Source organism: Rhinopithecus bieti, unplaced genomic scaffold (assembly GCF_001698545.2).
Source record: "Rhinopithecus bieti isolate Rb0 unplaced genomic scaffold, ASM169854v2 scaffold_13857, whole genome shotgun sequence".
In the NCBI taxonomy this organism is placed as follows: domain Eukaryota; kingdom Metazoa; phylum Chordata; class Mammalia; order Primates; family Cercopithecidae; genus Rhinopithecus; species Rhinopithecus bieti.
In genome coordinates, this window is record NW_016807741.1 from 1614440 (window position 1) to 1634293 (window position 19854).

The 19854-nt window shown below is 48.9% G+C and overlaps 1 protein-coding gene across 5 annotated transcripts in view; it reads right to left on the minus strand.

The window, feature by feature from the left end:
- The window catches only part of MSRA (methionine sulfoxide reductase A), a 368732-nt gene that overhangs the window by 4615 nt on the left and 344263 nt on the right, over positions 1-19854 (minus strand). The gene's annotated exons all lie outside the window — the stretch shown is intronic.

The following is a 19854-nucleotide window of genomic DNA, read 5'->3' on the forward strand; positions in this document are numbered from 1 at the left end:
GNGCCTTCTCCCCCATCCCGTTCCATCCCAAGTCCTTCTCCCGGTCCCACTCCACCCCGGCCCTTCTCCCCCATCCCGTTCCATCCCGAGTCCTTCTCCCGGTCCCACTCCACCCTGGGCCTTCTCCCCCATCCCATTCCATCCCAAATCCTTCTCCCGGTCCCACTCCACCCTGGGCCTTCTCCCCATTCCCGCTCCACCCCAGGCCCTTCTCCCTGATTCACCCCTCACATCGTCTCCCTCACCATATTCTACCTTTTCAGCCTTTCCTTTACCCTCTGGGCACTATTTTCTTTGGTGTTGTTGATATTTACCTATTTCCTGAATGTTCCATTCCCTTGCACTTGATCTCCATGGAATGTCCTTTCCTCTTTCCCATCGCAGGAACTCCTACCCATCTCTCAGGACCCAGACCAAATGTCCCCACCTCTGTGAAAACTGCCCGATTCTTGAAGGCAGAAGCTGCCCCACATGCTATGTTCTCCTGGCATCGCAATGCCAGACAGCGCTGATGACAGCTGCATGACAACAGCCCTTCTGTTCTCCAAGCCACTTCCACTCCCCAGGACTGTCTGTGTCTCTCCCTGATCTCCGGGCTTCTTGCACCGTGTGCAATGAATGAATGAATGAATGAATGAGAAAATGAACTATGGATTCTAGGGATCTCTCAGAGATTCTCTCGACTTCTGGATTCCACCTGGGTCCCTGTTGCTACCTCAAGCCCAAGCATCTCCTCTGGGGCCTGGGAAGGAACGCTGGGCGGGAGAAGGGGACTACGGAGCTCAGGCAGCCACTTCCCATGTCCCAGAGCCCTGGCCAGTTCCATGGGTGGGTTCAGTCTTTAGATGGTGGCACTGTGGCACTGTGTCCTTGCAGGGAGGAGCACAGAAGGATGCCACCCTGTCATCTGTGTCATCCTGAAAAAGCCCATTTGCTCTTCTGCCGGGAGAGTGGGGTGGTGCAGGAGCACGGGGAGGTGGGGGATGAAGGCTGTCATCTCTGGGTTACAGATGGTCCCTCTGGGCCCCCTGCAAGTCCACTGGTCAACCTGGCCCCGGGGCCAAGCTATGCAGGTGTCAGCGTGGGTGCACGCCAGTCTCCCGAGCCCTCTTCCTGCAGTATCGCCACACACCAGGTGTCCCAGTCAGTGCTGGGACAGGGGTTTCTAGGTAGCGTGTTACTGATCATGGCTGACACACCAGTGCTTGTGGTCATCTACTTTTCCTTAATGAACTGGAGCAGATGGAAGGCCTTAGATCTTCATCTTGGTTTTACTCCCTCTCATTGGCCCTCAGGAGCAGGAAGGAGAGGAGAGCTGGAGAGGAGGAAGAGGGTAGGGACCCACATAATACGCAGCCTGATGGCCTCACCCCTCTCCCACCATCCACAGGGAGGACCCATAAAAACGGTGGACCATTCGTGACTGCAGACACAACTGTTCACATCACCTACCGAATCTTTAGGCGCCTTCCAGTAAGGAGGCTGCACCCGTGACAGTGGGGTGTCACCAGAAGGACTGTGTTGGATGGAGGGAGGCAGGGCAGTGGTGCTCCGGCCTCAGGACCCAGGTGCCCTCAGAGGACTGTGCTCATCCTCCAGGCCCTACGGAGCCACTTTTGGGGATGGAGAATGAGTTCAGGTCATGACAGACTTGCCTGGTTGAAATAACTGCCTAGATTGGCTCAAAAGCCTAGAAAGAGGTGCTCTTGCTGCTCAACCCCAGCGCCTGCCTCTGCCCAGGGTAGCCCCGGCCCAACTCCCTACTCCAGCCTGTGGGGCCAGGTACCCCCAGGGCTACACCAAGAGCCAGTCCCACATGCCCCTTCTATGTTCCACTTCAGGGCAGGAATGACCTGAGCCTAGCTCCCCCCAGTTTTTCTCTTACTGACTCCAAGTATCTTGACTTTTGCTTGTGGCTTTTTTTTTTTCCTTTTCTGTCTTGCTGACCTTTTAGGAGGAGGTCAGCAGGATTGCACACAGTAACACACGTGGGGCGACACCTGTCCCAGGGAATTTCCAGAAGGTCACCTAACAGAATTGGTCATTTGTGCTTTTCTCACAGACTCTTCCTCAATGGCCCCAGGAAGCCTCCTGTGCCTGCCTTCTGTCGTCATTTTCTCCTTGGACTCAGCTTTCTGCCTGTGCAATGGGCCCTTACCTAGTTCACTGTGCTGGGACGAGGAACCCAGAGAGGGCACAGAAAGTGCACCATGCTCTGCCTGGCTTTTCTGTTGTTGAGACAGGGTCTTGCTCTGTCACCCAGGCTAGAGTACACTGGCACAATCATGGTTGATGGCAGGTCCTACCTTCTAGGCTCAAGCGATCCTTCTACCTCAGCCCCTCCAGAAAAGCTGGGACTACAGGTGTGTACACCACCATGTCTGGCTCACTTTAATTTTTTTTTGTAGAGACAGTGTCTCACTGTATGTTGTCCAGGCTGCTCTCAAATTCCTGGCCTCAAGCGATCCTCTCATCTTGGCCTCCCAAAGTGCTGGTATTACAGGTATGAGCCACTACACTCAGTCTGCCTGGTATGTTTTAACAACTGCAGAGTGCTGGCTCCATTTCCCAAAAATCCCCACCCAGGGGTGAAAGCTAGCCTGCCCATCCTGCCCTCCTTAAGTAGCCCCTATCCACATTGCCCCACAGAGCCCCTACTTCTACAGCTGAGCAGATCTCTGGGGCAGGAAGGCGGGTGGGCGTCCATAGGTTGTGATGGAGCCCCCCATCCCCTTGGCCTCATCCACCTCCGCTCAGTCTCCAGCTCCAGTGACTCATAGGAACACCACAGATGCACAAGCAGCAGCCGGGTCACTCCCTACAGAAGGCCTGCCAGCCGGGCAGAGCAGGTCCCATCCGTCCTTCTAAGGCGGCCGGTAAACAGCCTTTCTTGTAATAAATGTAATGAACATGTGATCACTCCGCTGACTGCAGCCTGCTAATAAGCTTATGATTAGGATCACTGAGATTCTCCAAGCGCCCGAGTGTCTCAGCCTATTGCACAGAGGTGACACGCTCTCATACCACCCTGGGAAATGCAGGATGGCTCCTGGCAGCACAGGAGGCAGTGGGCACCAGTGGGCAAGGTTAGAAAGGCATTGAGATCCAGAGCCCAGAATGGAGACCAAGACCTTGTGTTTATCCAGAACCACAGTGTTTCCGAAGGGCCTCCACTCTCTATTCACATGAGCCTTCCATTGACTAAAACGGAGGGTTCTTATTCCTGTTTTTCAGCTGAGGACAGGGAAGCCTGGGGAGCGGGGAGGCATGTCCATGGCCACCGGTCAGCAGCCGAGGCCAGCCCTGAACCCTGGCTCTGGACTCCTCCCACACGTGGCTAGACAAGAATGCCGCCCTGCCCCAGGAGCCTAATAGTTTATAAAATATCCAAAGGAGCTCTAGACATGGATCAGCCCGAATGTGAGTCAGACTCTCCCTATCCAGCTCATGTCCCTGGGACTCAAAACATGTGATGTTTATTTCACAGGCCATCTCTTTGGTTTTTGGTGGTGGTTCTGTGGTTTTGTTTTTGGAGACGGGATCTCACTCTGTCACCCAGGCTGGAGTGCAGTGGCGTGATCATGGCTCAGTGTAGCTTTGACCTCTCAGGCTCAAGTGATTTTTTTTTTTTTAAGTTGTGGTAAAATACACATAAAATGTACTATCTTAGCCATTTTTAAGTGTACAGTTGTGTTAAGTATATTCACATTGTTGCACAACTATCGTTAGAACTTTTTCATCTTTCTGAACTGAAACTCTGCATAAAACCTCCCTGTTCCCCTACTCCCCAGCCCTGGGCAGCCCCCATTCTGCTTTCTGTCTCTCTGAATTTGACTCCTCTAGCTCCCTCATATATGTGGAATCCCACAGTATGTCTTTTTGTGACTGGTGTATTTCACTTAATGTCTTCGAGCTTCCTCCAGGAGGTGGCATGCGTCAGAATGCCCTTTCTTTTTCAAGGCTGCATACTATTCCACCATATGTACATGCCATATTTTGTTGCTTTTCATTGTTTCTTTAGCTGTCAAATAATACACATCTTGGAACATGACAAGCACACCGACAACAGACACCTCGTTATGCTCCAGCCTGTTATATCAGCAGCCTCCGGCGCTGACCCTGCACTCCTCTAGAGAACTGCAAAAGGAACGTGACAGCAGAAGGACTTGCCCCAAGTGTGTGGCTTGGCCATTCTTTCTCTTGCCCCACCCAACTGATCCCAGTGGCCGTGATGCCATTATCAAGACAGAAAGCTAACAGAGAGCTGTCCCAGGTCACCTGATAGCAAGAGAGCTAGACTTGCCTGCCTGCCCTCCACCCAAACGGAGATATACCCTCTAAATACCAAGTGCCACCAACTTCCCAAGTAACTTCCCGATTCCAAGAGATGACAGGAGACATACTCAGAGTGCCAGGAAAGCAGCATTTGCATTTTAAGCACCCAGTTCTGTGTCAATTTTCTAATGAATGTCAGGAGTAGTTTGCAGGGCCCCTTTAATGGGGCAGAGGCAGATTGCAGGGTGCCTCCCTTTCCCTGTCTCATGTCATCAGACGAGTCATTCTGCAGGGTGGGCCGTTATTCTACTTTACCCAAGGAAACCCAAAGCAGTTAGGGACCTTATTCAAATTCACAGGCCTTGCTCAAATCCACAAGGGTGAGTAGTGGGTCTGGGACAAGAATCCAGGTCTGGATTCCATGCCCCCTCCCACATCCATGCTGTCCCCGGAATTTGGGGCTGTGGGGTAAGGAAGCCCCTGGGATGCTGAGTATTCTGTCCTGAGACACGTGAGAGGTGCAAAGGGATGATACAAATCCACAAGGACCTTGTATAGGAATTCCACAGAGCGGGGCCAGGAGGGACTGGAGGGGGCTGGCTCTAGAGATGCTGATGCCTGTGCAACTGTGGGCACATGCGTGGGAGGGAGGGGCCTGCATGCGCACCCCTGTGTTTGTGCACACGAGGATGCCGTGTGTATGCATTCACCCCCCCCTTAGGAGGACTGACCTAGGGACACCATGTTTTTGTTTTGTTTTTGGAGACAGGGTCTCACTCTGTCATCCAGGCTGGAGTGCAGTCGCGTCATCATGGCTCACTGCAGCTTCGACCTCTCAGGCTCAAGTGAGTCTCCTTTTTGGTGTTTGTGTGTGTGTGTGTGTGTGTGTGTGTGTGTGTGTGTGTGTGTGGTAAAATACACAACATAAAATGTACCATCTTAGCCATTTGTAAGTGTACAGCTAAATACATTCACCTTGTCGTACAACTATCACTACTATCTCTAGAAGTCCTTAGAAGGACTTAGAAAAACTGACCTATAGACACTTTTTAGAAAAAGTATCACTAGAAAGGAACCTGAATGTGAACAGTGTCTCTTGGGGACCATGGATTCCTTTGAGACTCCAGTGAAAGCTTTGGACGCTCTACCCAAAAAAACTCACAATCAAATATTTGCTCACAATTTCAAAGGATTCTATGGCCCTCTGGGGTCTATCCAACCATGATTAGATCCTGTGGACGGAGCTGCCAACCCAAAGTCACCACTGCAACTGCCCATCCCCCAGCAGTCGCCATGCACAGGGCTCCGGAAATGGGCAGGCAGATCCACTCAGCGGTGCCTATTTCCAAGACAGATGACCCTCATTTCCATCACAGTTTGAAGGCCCTTGTGGCAAGGAGGAATGGCTGTGCTTGCTAAAGGGAAAGTCACAGGAAAGAAAGACGGTACTTGCAGTTCATACCTCATCAGACCGCAAGCCTCATGATGTCTGATCCAAGCAATCAACATCCCCTACACCCACCAAAGGAATTTAGCTTTAAGTGTTAGGTTTTCATGTAATTATTTGTAAAATGCACATGTGCACCCCTGTGTTTGTGCACACATTTTGTGATCACTTTTTAAAGTATTGTAGTGGTATGAAATTAGTTTCCTAGAACAGAAATCTAATTTATGACTCTGAGTCCATCGGAAATGAGGGTCGGACTTCTAAGAGGTCAACCTGAAGCTGCTGTCTGGGAGCCAGCTGAGCTGCTTTAGGGGAAAACTCGCAGGTGGGATGCGGGCATGTGGATTCTAGACTCACTCCGCCCTCTAGTGGCAGCAGGACGCCTGTACCAGGCACTTCACTTGGTTCCTACCCTCACCTTCTGCACCGAGACCACTTCAATTCCTTCTACATCCACTCCATGAAATTCCATGCTATGCTTCTGTCCTGCGTGTGCACACATGCGTGTACACACACACACACCCATGCCGCTTTAATACGCCCAGACAATGCCCCAGTCAGCTATTTTAGTCCATAGGGAACATAGGTTGACCAGATAGCTGTCAATCAAAACTTCTGGAAAAAAATGTGAAATGACTGGCATGGCTTTTAAATGAAACCACTAATAAGAAAACATCATCTATTCTGAGCTGGGCAGAGGCTCCTGCATCTCTGGCTCAGTGGTGCAGAGCAGAAGCACCCCCACTCCCTGCGGTTCAGCCACAAGGAAGGGGGACAGCTGACTGGGCACTGACTGGCTGGGCTTACTAAGCCTGTATGGAGTGTGTGCGTGTGTGTGTCTTCTGAGAAGGGGGTGAGTGCTTCTCTTCAACACCAAAGAGGACCCCGGAGCAACAGGAGCTCCAGGCTCTGGGACAATGGAATTGTCCCCGTGAGTCATCAATCACTGCTGGCACACGCAAGGAGGACAAACCCAGGCCACCACAGTGTGACAATGACAAGAAGCCATTCAAAGGGGCTGAAGCCTTTACAAGCCCCCATCAGAGCTCACTGACCCTCCCAGCTTTGTGAACTCATTGGGAGGGAAAGGAGAGAAAGAGGTGACACAATTAGATCTAACCTGGTCCATTAAGAGACCTGCTTATGCAAATGCACGGCCTCTAGCTGGACCGATGGGGCTTCTTAGCACAGCTGCAGTGCTCCTGTGCTCCGTCCTTTCCCATACTCTGCGAGTTTGTCACACAGCTAATGGCTTTCATTATCTATTCCTCTGTGTCCTCTGCACCCTTGAGGTAAATCAGTGTCTTCAGATTGCCAAGGATATTTCTCTTGTGTTGCAATGTAGAACGACAGAGCTGCAAGCTGAGCTGTGTCTCTGCAGAGGAGGGGAGGATGCAGAAGGAGAGGAAGGAATGTTTGTTTCAGCTTGTTGGCTCCACAGCTCTGCGCTTGCTCCTCAGACAGCCTGCAGTTTGCAAGAAATGCAAAGTCTGGGCTCTTCCCCAGACCTGCTGAATTCCATGCGAGGTTAGAGTATAAGCAGCTCTGCTCTTGCAGGCAAGTGTGGCCAACTGCACGAGTGGTCTCCAACTCCCTCACCCTCCTTTGGGAGTCAGGTCGCCCATGGGACTTGCTTTGGCCAGTGAGCTGCGAGTGAAAGTCACATGGGTGGTCTCCAGGCAGAAGCTATAAAGCACTAGCAGAAGCGTCCCTACTTGTCCCTTTTGCCACAGCGACCAGCCATGTTCCAGCCAGTGATGGTTCCATCACCCTGGGCCCTCACATTAGGACACTGGAGCAGCACTGCCCGACGGAACCTTTTATTTCACGCATTGGTTTTCCCGGGCTTTCCCAGGCATGGGGTGTGATACCGAAGGGCTGGGAAGTTAGCACAGTTCGGCAGAAGCGAGCAGATTTCTCTGTGAACAAGCTTTTAAACTCTCCAACTTCACTTCATGAATGAATCTTGACAATTGTTATTGTGCACTGGCTGTGTGTCCAGGACTAGGCTAGCCACGAGGAACACAGGGATGAACAGGACAAGCCTTGCCCTTGATGGGCTCTCAGAAGAGTGTACAGGCAATTCCCACAACGTGTCTGCAGTGCCCAGCACGAGCAGGTGCCGTACCAGGTGCTGGGGAAGCAGGCTCAGGCAGGAGAAGTTCCCTCACGCCTGCAGCCACACCCCAGGGAGTGATGAGGACTGCTGCTCCCCCGAGGGTCAGAATTCCCTTGGAGGAGAGAGGACGCACAGGCTAGTGAAAATCCACCACACGAGGCAGAGGGGATGTGCGGAAATGGAGGCGCAAACAGTGCTTTGAGGGCATGGAGGAAGGAAAGGTTAATCCTGCTGGGAAAATGCAGGAGGAGGTAGGCGCTGAACTGGGAATTTGACAGCAGGCAGGAGTGGGGTGTGAAGGGCCTGATGCAAGCAGAGGAAACTCCGTGACCAAATGCATGGAGGTCGGGGGTGGGTAATGAGGTGTATGTGAGGGTGCTGACAGGTCCAGAGGAGAGTGCAGGGAGAGCAAGCCAGGTGAAATCAAGGATAAACTGGAAAGGTGGGCTAGGCCAGGGCGAGGGGGACCCAGCAGACGGGACCCTGGGGCTCAACCACAGGAAAAGATGGAAGCAGAGGTGGATGGAGAGGCTGCTGGAGGCATCAAGCTATGGCCTATTTCTGCACACTTGTCTCTGGAGACCCAGCTGCACACCCTCTGATCTTCCACGGCCTGCAATCACAGTGGTACAAGGGGCCACTTCAGGAGACTGAAGGAACCACCTGAACTCAGGCAAAGACAGCAGGTGCCTCTGAGGCTCACCTGCTTGCATGCAGCGAGGTCTGTAAGGCTGACAGAGCTCAAGCGGGAACCCAGAGGAAGTGGGTGGCCATCATGTGTTTTCCCATTGCTTCCCTATCATCCTTCACCTGCCCACACCTCACAGATTCCAAGCACAATTTCCCAGATGCAAGGGGAATGGGTCCTTCCTTCTCTCCTGCATGTCTTGAATGGTGGGGACACACCAGGCTGGGCAGGGTTGGTTGCAGCCCTGGCCTGAAAAGCAGCAGGGCTAAGCTGCCCCCTCCTGGGGCCAGAGCATGAAACTCAGGGTCCTGTAGTTGAAATGTGCTACCACCCATTTGCTCTGACTCGGACAGTGCACCCTCCACCTGCAGGATGGTTTCCACCCATCATGCATTCAAGGACTGCTGGTTCCTCTTGATCTGGGCTTTCCTTTGAGGTCTGCTGGTTTTGAAAAATAAGTCAAATGACTTTTCTCTATGAGTTTTCTTTTCATAGCTTTCAGTTTCAGAAGACATGGATCTTCTCTCTCTCTCTGTCCCTGTCTTTGTATAGATCTCTGAGGGGTTATAATCTGCTTTTTCATATCTGCAATCAATTAACTACAACTTCTGTTTTTGTTATATGCTTAGCATTTAGTACACAAAGAAAACCACTTTTCATTTTTCAGGGAAAGCCAAGGACAGCGGGTTTCACCTTGGGGATGAAATGCAGATTTTCTTAAAAGGGAAGAGACTTCATTCCAAAAGGCTGAATAGAAAAGAACTTCAGGCATCACACCAGATGCTTAAGTTTAGAGCACTGAATTCAGTGGGCAGTGGGACTCCTCTGAATACCATCGTTTCTCATTCACAGAAGAATCACAGCAATTCAGAGCCGCTGGAAAGAATGGTCTCACTGCAAAATTGTTGACAGAGTGGCCAAGTGTCTTGGCCGCAGGGGCTGGGGGTTTCTCAGGATGCAGAACTTTCAGTGCTAACACTAGGGAAGTTGTGGCAAACTGAGACGGTCAGTCACACCGACTGCAGAATGGTTGGAGGCATTTGTGTCTGTTACATGAGAAGCATTGGGAAGTTTGTTTCCCTCATCTGGGCCTCAGTTTCTTCCGCTGTCAAATGAGAAAGCTAAGTCAGCAGGATGCCTCCTGCTCAGTTACACGTCTCTCTCGGGGCTGTCTTCCAGAGCCCTTTCCAAACTGTGTTCTTACCCCGTCCCCACCCCTTAGATAATCATTTTATATTGAGAGGTAGTTCACATAAGATTCATTTTTTTTTCAGTGACAGTTCTGCCACCCAGGCTGGAGTGCAGTGGCACAATCACGGCTCATTGCAGCCTCAAATTCCTAGGCTCAAGCGATTCTCTCGTCTCAACCTCACAAGTAGCTGGGACTACAGGAGCACACCACCACACCCGGCTAGTTTTTTTATTCTATTTTTTGCAGAGATGGGGTCTCGCTATGTTGCCTGGGTTTGTCTCAAACTCCTGGGCTCAAACAATCCTCCTGCCTCAGCCTCCCAAAACACTATGATCCCAGGTGTTAAGTCACTGTGCCTGGTCTATCCTTTCAAACCTTACAATTCAGTGGTTTTTAAAATATGTTCAAAGTTATGCAACCATCGCCGTTTTTTCCCCATTTTAAATTCTGCTCCTCAGACTGGATAATATCAATTGACTTATCTTCCACTTTCATTCTTTCTTCTGCCAACTCAGCCCTTCTGGTGATGTTTTAAAAGTTATTGTATCTTTGAATTTCTACTTGGTTCTTTTTTTTTTTTAAATATCTGTCTCCTTCCTGATATTCTTTATTTGTTGAGGCATTACTCTAACATTTTCCTTCAATTGTCTCAGTTTCCTTTAGTTCCTGCTGCACATTTATAACAGTGGATTTAAAGTCTAGTAATGGATACCATCATGTTTCTTTGTTGCATACTTTTTTCTTGAAAACCGGACATTTTAAATAATGTGGCAACTCTGGAAATCAGATGTCCCTGCCCCACAATGTGGTGTTGCTGCTGCTGCTGCTGTTCCGTTGTTCAGTGACTTTCTTGGACTAACTCTGTAAAGTCTGTAAAGTCTGCATTCTCCTTCAGGTGTGGCCATTGAGGTCGCAGCTTGGTTAGCAAATTATCACCCAAGGATTAGGTACCCAGTTCCTTACAGGCCTGGAAGCACCAGACTCCTACCTTTGCTGACGGCTGTGTGTGCTGGAGCACAGGAACCTTCAAGACCCCCACGGTTCTCCACTCGGCCTTCTCTTTGTCTCTTTGTCGGGCCTCTGAGCCCAAGCTAAGCCATCATATCCCCAGTGACCTGGACGTACACATCCTGAAGCAACTGAGGATCCACAGAAGTGAAAACGGCCTTAACTGATGCCATTCCACCATGGTGATTTGTTTCTGCCCCACCCTAACTCGTCAATGTACTTTGTCATCTCCCCCACCCTTAAGAAAGTTCTTTATAATTCTCCCCACCCTTGAGAATGTACTTTGTGAGATCCACCCCCTGACCCCAAAACACTGCTCTTAACTCCACCGTCTATCCCAAGACCTATCAGAACTAATGATAATCCACCACTCGGACTCAACCTGCCTGCATCCAGGTGAAATAAACAGCCACGTTGCTCACACAAAGCCTGTTCGGTGATCTCTTCACACGGACACGCTAAACATCTCCTCACACGGACACGTGAAACACCTGCACGGGGCCTCATGGCAGCCACAGGTGAGATCACAGCCTTCCGGGGCATATGCATTTCTCAACGAGCTTTCCGTTGCCCAACTGAAGGCCACTTGGGTTGTTTCCAGTTTCTGGCTATTATGAACAAAGCTGCTGTAAACGTTTGGGGGTGGGTTTTTGTGTGGTCTTATTTCTCTTAGGTAAAAATCTTGGAGTGGGATTGCTGGGTCCCAGGAGGTAAAAGTATACTAAACTTGACGGGAAATCTCCAGTGGTTTTCCAAACTAATCACACCACTTTGCGCTCTCCACCTCAGTCCCCTACAGTGCGTGAGAGTTCCCATTGCTCTGTGTCATCCCCAGCACTTTGTATTGTCATGAGTTTTTGATGTGGTCATTCTAACTGGTGTAGAGTAGCATCTCAATGTGGCTTTCATCTGCATTTCGCTCATGACTAATGATGTTGGGCACCTTTTAATGTTCCTATTTGCCTTCTGTATACAAAGGCATCCTGTAGGTGAAGGGACTTCTTTGGTAAGTGTCTGTTCGAATCTCGTGTCCATTTGTTAATCAGTTGATTTGCTTGTATTGTTGAATTCTGAGGGTTCTCTAAATATTCCAAAGTTATGCTTTGGCTTCAAATGCATAACCCCTCTCCCGAGATTCTGGGATGCTCCCCCTGAGCATCTTCGTTCTACACCTGGAACATCATGTTCGAGAGTTTATATTACATATAATATCTCTGAATGTAGATTCACATTCGTATCCATGTAGCTCTGAAAGCAGCTTTTTCAGTTTGGTTTGGGACACATTAACTGTGTCCCTATTTGGGTATTATACAAAGTACCAGGGAACCAGAATTGACTAGCCTGTGGCCCTTGTAAGTGAGGAACTTTTAAAGAAATGTGGTTTAAATTTGGATTCAATTAAGAAATACATAAGAATGACTAGCTGCAATACATCAGATTTTTCATATAAAATCTATTTGTTCAGATTAACAATGGAAACATTTTCATTATGACTATAAAGTCCATTCACCATCATTCACGAATCCCTTCTTTATGAATAGTGAACAAAATGCTCCTTAATACAGCCCTTGCCTAAAGTATCATATATTCTGAAAGAACGCAGTTTGCATTAGAAGATTTCTGCTGTAATTTTAAATGAGTACTCCTGTATTCTGGGTTTATGAAACGTGATGAAAATCAAGTTCAAGGACAAAGTAAAACCACTCTGTGGACGACACACACCCTTTCCCTTCCCAGGGGTGGTGTCCGCAGAACAGGGCTGTTCACCACCCCTGGGTATGTTTTGCTTAACTGCAATATGACTACCTAGTTTGGAGTTCCTGGCAGAATCTGCCTGAACACAGAGAAAACTGACTTTCAATAGCAACTTAAAAAGCAATTGCAATTTCTTAAAATCCTCTTATGCCACGTTTAAAAAATGAGACTTAGTAACTTTATTTTTTTTAATTCACTGATTAAGACAATACAAGTTGTGCTCATTTCAATATTAAGAAATGAAAAGCTCCCTTGAGACTTTCTCTTGCCCTAGGGCAGGTTACATCTGTCAGCTGCAAAGAGGCTGACCAGCTTGCAAGCAGAAATTCTCCCTTGGGCTGCAATATGTCTAACCTCACACTATATTGGCTGAGGCTAAGAATTCAATGATTGGGTTTTTTATTATTATTATATTCAAAGGAAACTAAAAATAAGACTAAAAAATAAAATAAGGGCTATATGAGCAAATGCACTCCAGATACAGTTGGCTGTGATGCGTTAGCTCCCTGCTCCACATGGTTAAGAATACGCGGTGAAGCTCAAGACAGAGAGAAAAGAAGCTTTTGTCAGTTTCCTCTACAGCTTAAAAACGACATGGTGTGAACACATAGAGGACGGCCCACAAAAGGCTGTTTTCCTGTGATACTGTCAGCGTGACGTCTCAAAGCTGCAGGTGATAGCATGCCTGGCATTCTAGCAGTTTCAGCAACAGCATCTCAACTTCCAAGCAGGCGTCATCGGAGGACTCTGGCCTCTTTGGTTCTTCTAATTGCCGAGAGAACAACAAAGAGGAAAAGTAAAACCTGCGCGGAGGTCAGATGGAGGGGTCTCATTCGAGCTGTTTAAGCTGCTTAGCAATGAAGTACAGTCAGGATTTTTTTGAAAGGAGGAAGGAAGGACGAGAAGGAGGGAGGGAGGAAGGAAAATGGGTGTGGGGAGGAGAATCCAAAATAGGCCATAGGTGTTCTTTGCCAAAGCATAATTTTCCTTTTCGTCAGGCTCAGAACCAGTGGAAGAACTGGAACTCCCTCAAGAACATAAGCTAATTATACAATTCAAATTTGCATATAATTGGCATGCTTTCCAGTTAAGACAATAAAAATCCATGTTAACTGGAGTTACAAAAATGGCACTCTACACTGAAAGCAGCACTGTGCATCTCTAAGTATCAAACACTCCTTAGAATATCTCCAGGAGTTCTCCAGGAGATCATGTTTGCCTAGAGGTTAGGGACAGGAGGGGCCTGGGCTCTTCTCCTGGTTCTGCCAAACAGCATGACCTTGAGGAGCTGACCTTGAGGCTTGGCCTTCCCTTCTGTAAAAGGGGGATAGGGGATAAGATATCTACCTCTCAGTGCTGTTTTGAGGAACAGATGAAATCATATATTTGAAATAATATATCACATGGATTCTATTTCAGGAGCACTGCTCAAAGCTGTGTTGGTTATTTTTGCGACATGACGGAATGTCACACTGTGGGAATTATGAGGTGGCGGGGTTATGCCCAGAGAAGTGGGAGCGTCAAGGGCCTGGCCACCTGCATCCTGTTCCACCCTTTCCTGTCCTCCACCAGCACCCCTAAACAAGTGACTTGGGTTTTTCATAGGCCACCCAGATATTTGGTCCTTTGAAGACCTAGCCTGTGGCCAGACTTTCCATACGTATTGGTGGCTCCTGGTCAAGTTTCCCTGCCACACATGCATACTCCATGTCACAATGTCACAAACCCACAGCAATGGATGGAACCATGGGACACCACTATGGGAAGACCCTGGACACAGGCCTCGGAGGATCATCTTTTTCCTTTGACTTACTCTATGAAGAAATATCTTTTTTAAAAAAATAGAGAAGGTCTTGCTCTGTATCTGTAACCCAGGGTGGAGTGCAGTGACACCACGATACCTCACTGCTGCCTCAAACTCTTGGGCTCCAGCGATCCTCCTGCCTCAGCCTCCCAAGTAGCTGGGACTAGAGGCATGTGCCACCCATGCCAGGCTAATTCTTTTTATTTTCCATAGAGACAGGGTCTCACTATATTGCCCAGGCTGGTCTCGAACTCCTAGCCTTAAGTGATCCTCCCACCTCAGCCTTCCAAAGCATTGACATTAAAGGCACGGGCTGCTGTGCCCAGCTTCTATGAAAAAATATCTTGATTGAGTCTATTAAACTGACCCAAGTGAAAGTCCTGTGTTTCTGGGAGACAAGGACAAGCACGTGCATGTTGAGGTGGGCAGGGAGGGCCTAGGAGCTGACGCCACTTACGCATTCACCCTGTGCCACGCTGCCCTGCGTGCTCTACACATGCTGTCTGACGTTATCCTCATCACGTCCCCTCGAAGAACACAGTATTATCTGCTGCATTTGGTAAGAAGAGTGCTTAGCAAAGGAGAGGAGAGGCAGTATTTCAACCCAGGCAGCCTGCCCCTGGAGCCATGCTTCTCAACCACTCACCAAAGCTGCTATCTTAACTAAAAAGAATTCCATGTCCCCATGTGACAAGAGACCTCACATCATCTCCTTTCTCATGAGGGGAGAGATGAACTTCATTTAAAAACAAATGGCCCACAAGCATATGAAAAAGTGCTCATCGTCACTAGTCATCAGAGAAATGCAAATCAAAGGCACAATGAGATATCATCTTATACCAGTCAGAATGGCTATTATGAAAAAGTCAAAAAAAAAAAAAAAAAAAAAAAAACAGATGCTGGTAGGGGTGCAGAAAAAAGGGAATGCTTACACGCTGCCGGTGGGAATGTAAATGAGCATAACCTCTATGGAAAACAGTACGGAGATTTCTCAAGGAACTAAAAATAGAACTGCCATTCAATCCAGCAATCCCACTGCTGGGCATCTGCCCAAAGGAAATCATTACATGAAAAAGACACCTGCACTCAGATGAGTATTACAGCACTAGTCACTGTAGCAAAGCTATGGAATCAACCTAAGTGTCCATCAACAGAAGACTGGAAAAGGAAAGTGTGGTGTAAATGTACCATGGAATACTACTCAGCCATAAAAAAGAAGAACATAATGTCTTTTGCAGCAACATGGAGAGAACTGGAGGCCATTATCCTAAGTTAAATAACTCAGACACAGAAGGTCAAATACTGCATGTTCAGAATATAATAGTTACTGGAGACTCGGAAGGGTGGGAGGGTGGTGGAGTGAAGGACGAGAAATTACTTGATGGGTACAATGTACATTATTTGGGTATGGTAACACTATAAAAAGCTCAAACTTCACCACTCCACAATGTATGCATGCAACAGAACTGCACTTGTGCCCCTCACATTTAAACAAATTTTAAAAATTAAAACCTGGATTTTTTAATGACCTATTCCTCTATTCCTTATTTATTTAGAAATAGGGTGTTGCTCTGTCGCCCAGGCTGGATTGTAATGACATGCTCACGGCTCACTGCAGCCTTGATTCTGGGTTCAAGCGATCCCTCTGCCTCAGCCTCTTGGGTAGCTGGGGCTACAGGTATGTGCCACCAGGCCTGGCTAATTTCTTTTTTAAAAATTTTTGGTAGAGACAGGGTTTCACCACATTGCCCAGGCTGGTCTTAAACTCCTGGGCTTAAGTTACCTGCCCGTCTCAGCCTCCCAAAGTGCTGGGATCACAAGCATGAGCCACCGCGCCCGGCCCGTGTTCCTCTTTAAATGTCACCATGCAGATGTAAAGTCAGAGTGGTGCTAATGAATGAAGCTGAGAAGCTTGATTTTGCACATCGCGTCCCAGGGATGCGACCCTTTCTCCCCGGCCTGTGTTTCCAGCCAGTGAGCCTGTTCTGTCTGTGGTGACATAGTTGTCCTGCGAGTGGTCCTGGTCTCGTGATTACCCTTGAAACAAAATTAGAATTTGGTGTTGAAGCTTGTCAATTTTTTAATCGAAAGTCTAAGAAGTTTATACCTATTGGTTCTTCTTTGCAATCCTATTAACCCACTCAAAGATTCTGTGTATCACCAGCGTAGCTAAGATTGATGTGATCCCTAATGAAATTCTCAGAATTGATACTTTATCAGGTTTCAGAATGTGCTTACCAGATAGAATAGGCATCACAATAAAAAATGTAAAGAACAAGCAAGAATTTTGATTAAAATGTAAGCTATCCTATTATACTCAAGGTGCTGGGGTGTTTAGACCAACGACAACTCCTGCTCTGTGCCCCACCATTTCCTGGGATCCAGAATCTTCTCTTCTCTTGCCTATGGAATGCTGCTACTCACCACCCCACCCCAGAAATTCAAATACAGCCTGTGCAAACCCGGAGTCGTTAGCCTTCCTTTCCCAAAGCAGTTGGTCTTCGCCGTTCCCTCTCTTGGCACACAGCATCATTTGCTACCTGTCCTCCAGGCTACACATTTCATTGCCATCATCAACTTTCCCCATCCAATGTCCATAGTAAGTCCTAACCGTAAAGCAAAGCTTGACAGTTCATCCAGAATGGTTCACGAATCCACCTCCACCCTCATCGCCACCTCCAAGGCTCAGCTATCACCCACCTTTGCCTGCACTGCTGCCACAACCCTCCACCTGCCCTTGCTGACTCATGTCATGACCCTAAAATCTACCTCACCCTGTCCAGGATCCAGGGGAGCTGATGAAAGTCTGATGGTGAGAACGTGGGCGTTTCACATCCACCTCTGGTTGTGAGATGCCAGTTCTTGTTTACCACATTTGCAAGAACACAAAGAAAATGTCACAGAGTCTAGGCCAGGCATGGTGGCTTGTGGCTATACTCCCAGCACTTCAGAAGGCCGAGGCAGGAAGATCACTTGAGTCCCAGAGTTCAAGATCAGCCTGGGTAACACAGTGAACCTCATCTCTACAAAAAAATTAAAAAATTAGCCAAGTGTGGTGACACACATCTGTGGCCTCAGCTATTTGGGAGACTGAGATGGGAAGATTACATGAGCCCAGAAGGTTGAGGTCACAGGGAGCTGAGATCATGCCACTGCACTCTAGCCTGGTTGAGAGAGTGAGGCCTTCTTCGAAAAAGAAAAGATCACGTCTGACAAGGCAAGACTCAGGGCCATCCTAGCACGGGCCTCATCTTGGTTCCTGGGGCCTGGAAAGTGGCCCAAACAACATGATTTTTCAGAGATAAGGAAAACTGTACTCTTCAGAGAAACCAGAGGAACAAGCACAGAGCAGGGGAGATGTGGCCTATCTGTGAAAACCCACCTTTTGTGTTTGAGAGCAGGTTGTCCATTTAATTTATGCCAGGAGGGAAAAGACAGCAACAGACTGGCCAGCACCAAGGAGATGCCTCCACCTCCAATACACCCAGGATTCTGTGGCCCCTATTCCTGTCTGCACCAGCAGCCCAGATGTAACTCCCAGCTTGCCTATTCGTGAACATCCCCCACACCCGTCTCCCCTTCTTTGCTTTCACTACCTGCAAGGACACCCCACTTTCCTGCATGACCTTGCTCAAGTCACTTACCCGTTCTGTACTTGAATTTGCTTATCTCTAAAATGAAAGTGACACTATCATCGTGTAGAAGTGTTAGCTGAAAGGTCACATTCTTCAAGAAGCTAATGGTCTCATTTTCCAGATGAAGAACACAGGTCCAGAGAGGTTAAGGAACTCGCCCAAGGTCACACAGCCTACAAGATGCCGTGACTACAGGAGACCTCCCTCAGCCCACCACACTAGACTTTCTGCGAGACCACTGCTGTGAACACACACTCTCTCCTGCCACTGCCCAACACAAGCGTGTCAGCCTGGGAGTTGGATACAGGGAGAGTCACTCACGCTTCTCCCCTTACTGGGAAAGAGCAGGAAATAAGCTCTTTAGTTCCCACTCACGGGTTCTGGCCCCATTAGCTCACGGAAAGTGCACTCACTGCAGTTAGCCCTACCCGGGAGGACACATGGTGAATAGCCAATTTCAGTCCCCTCTCTCCCTCGTGATCCATCACATGTGTGTGTGAGCACATGTGAGCATGTGTGTGCGCACTGGATGGTATGTATGTGAACATGTGCTGGAAAACTATATGAGTATATGTGTGAGTACATGGACGTGTCGAGACGTGTCTGTTATGTGTGGCATGTGTGGCTGTGATTACATGTGTGAGCACCGTGGGTGTGCGCCGCTGGTCTGTGACTTATATGTGTGAGCACATGGGGTGTGTGAGCATGTGTGTGATTATGTGAGTAACAAGGGTGTGAGCATGTGTGAGCATGTGTGTGTGCACATGTGAGTACGTGTTGGTAGTGAACAAGTGTGAATACTGTGTATATGTGTGAGGACATTGATGTGTGTGAACACGTGTGTGAGCATGTGTGTGATTACATGTGTGAGCACATGGGTGTGTGAGCATGTGTGATTATGTGAGCACGTGGGGGTAAGCATGTGTGAGATTATGTCTGAGTACGTGGGGGTGTGTGATTGTGTGAGTACGTGGGGTGTGTGATTATGTGTGTGAGTACGTGGGGGTGTGTGAGCATGTATGTATATTATGTGTGAGCACGTGGGGGTGTGTGAACACGCGTGTGTGTGATTGTGTGTGTGAGCACATGCGTGTGTATGCATTCTCCCTCCAAGGTCATCTCCAAACCTTACCTCTCTGCTGCCACTCCCATCACTCACTCTGGTGCTCTCATCAGCATCCAGTGGTAAAGGTCTGCACTAAATAGTTATGGATATGGGGTCCTTAGTAGTCCAAGTTCCAGAGGAAGGAAAATGACAGCTGAGGTGTCAGGGTAAAAAGAAGAAAAAAAAATGCTGGGCATGGAACTCACATTTTATTCTCTCTCTCTCTCTCTAAGAATCTGGCAGAGAGCTCATCTTCCTTCTGCCATGATGGAACAGCAATGACTTGGCGACCATCTCGCGCCAGATGTCCCCTCATCTGGCTGCCTTGGCTGGGTGGTTGTTTGGAATGAGCTGCCCAAACACGGAGGGAGGGGCGGGTGCTCCGGCAGGGCGCTGGGTGGCAGAGCTGGGTGGCCTGGCAATGCCCTGATCCTGCAGCTGCAGCTTTCCACTTAGGCACAGGGTTGACAGAGGGGAGGCACTCTCTCCCGGAGGGAGGCTGAGCTCTGTGATCTGGCACATGGTCACTGTGGCGTGGACATGTCTTGCTATTTTGTGAAGAGAACAGGCTTCCAGTGCACTTGGGCTCCCATGGACAGCGGAGCAGTGCCCACGAGTCTCTCCTGTCTGACATCCACAAGACCACACTCCGGGAAACAGACGGGAGGGAGCACAGGGTGGCCCAGCCCCCCGCATCTGGAGCCTGTGACTGTGGCCTAAGGCAGCTCAGCCTTCGTGGGCTCTGTCCGGGCCAAGCCCAAAGCCATCATGGGGAGTGGTGGGTGCACAGCTGTGCCGCTTACCACACACACCAGCAAGGAGACTG